The sequence below is a fragment of the Lactuca serriola genome, chromosome 4, assembly GCF_051521515.1.
Source record: "Lactuca serriola cultivar US96UC23 chromosome 4, Lser_US96UC23_V15, whole genome shotgun sequence".
Taxonomy (NCBI): Eukaryota; Viridiplantae; Streptophyta; class Magnoliopsida; order Asterales; family Asteraceae; genus Lactuca; species Lactuca serriola.
Window position 1 is genome coordinate 42,917,486 of NC_136411.1, and position 1,563 is coordinate 42,919,048.

A 1,563-nucleotide genomic window follows, 5' to 3' on the forward strand; every position below is an offset into this window, starting at 1 on the left:
AGTACTTTGTTTTCTAGTTTTTAAATTAGTAATAGTTAGCAATTTCTAGTCTTGTAAAACTATAGAAAACCCCCCTACTTATTAATTAATTTAGATAGAATTAATTTTTAGTTTTAATTTGCCATTCCCTGTGTTCGATACCCTACTTATTCAACTATACCACAATTGATAGGTTCACTGCCTTTGTGTATTATTTTATAATTAAAAGTAGGTTTTTAAAACTAAGTGAGTTTGCACACACCAAGTTTATGGCACCGTTGCCGGGGAACGGTTCTAAAAATTAACATTAAATTCTAATTTAATCGATCCTTTGTGTGGGATTTATCTCACACAAAGTTATTTAAAAGGTAATTCAGTAAGTAGAATTAGTTTTAATAAAATTCCGATTTTAGAGTAACTAGAAAATCTTTTCTGTTTTTGCCTTGAACTCGCCGAGTGCACTCGTGCCGACTCGGCGAGTGCATCGTTGTTACAGCTTTAATTTTTTATTTTATTTTTGTTCTTTTTACGCGTTTTCTGTTTTATCTACAGCTGTTTCATGACCTGAGGATCTGATACACCTCTGGTCCCTCCTCTTGAAGACCCGGAATCCGCACTAAGGAGGAGCAAAGGCAAAACCGTTGGAGAATCCGCTTCTTCAAAGAACTCACCACTTAAAAACCTAAAGTCCGTTTTCAGCAAGAAGAGAAGCAGCAAATCAGGAGCATCCAGTGCATCATTGAGAATCGGCGACCCAATTTAAGAAGATATCGAGTACGAGACCGAGGAAGAAGAAGAGCCCACATACGAGCACGACTCCGAGTTGAAAGACGATTTAGCTATCACTATGGCTAATATCGATGAAGTCCCCATGGGGGAATGGAAGAAAAGGATGCGCGATGACAACGGCCCGGGAGTGCAGCCCGCAATTCCCGCGACCGCTACCTTCGAACTAAAAGGCCATATTCTCGCTCAACTCAAGGAGATTCGTTTTTATGGGAAGGATCACGAAGACGCCTACAAGTACTTGGACGAAGTGAATGATGTGGCCGACTACTTCAATGTATTGAATGTCCCCCGCAAGACCCAGCTTCTTCGCATGCTTCCAGTCACGTTCAAAGGAGCTGCAAAGGATTGGCTAAAGTCACTTCCTCCCGGATCGGTCACCACATGGGCCAAGATGAAAGAGGAGTTCATAGACCACTTTTGCCCACCCTCCAAAATAGCCAAGCTAAAGAAAGCCATTGCCAACTTCGAGCAACAACCCGAAGAATCTCTTTATGAAGCTTGGGAAAGGTACAAGAGCTTGCTTAGAAATTGCCCACACCATGACCTTAATAGCCAACAATAGGTCTCCATTTTCTATGATGGAGTCAATGTAACTACAAGGCAATTGCTCGATTCTCAAGGCCCGCTCACGAAGAAGGCACCCCCGGTAATCAAGGAGCTAATTGAAGAATTCTCTAAGCACTTTAGAGAATACCACAATCCAAGAAATGAAGTAACTCGGGGTGTAGTGAATTCGGCAAGTGATAGCATGGCGGCGGTGATAGCTAAGCTCGATAATCTAGATAAGAGGATGAC

The 1,563-nt window shown here is 41.8% G+C and overlaps 1 non-coding gene across 1 annotated transcript; it reads right to left on the reverse strand.

Annotated features, from left to right (window-relative positions):
• Positions 1 to 1,207: 1,207 nt before the first annotated feature.
• Positions 1,208 to 1,314, reverse strand: LOC145049060 (small nucleolar RNA R71). The gene has a single exon (XR_013683178.1). It is a non-coding gene; the product is annotated as a small nucleolar RNA R71 (small nucleolar RNA).
• Positions 1,315 to 1,563: the final 249 nt, after the last annotated feature.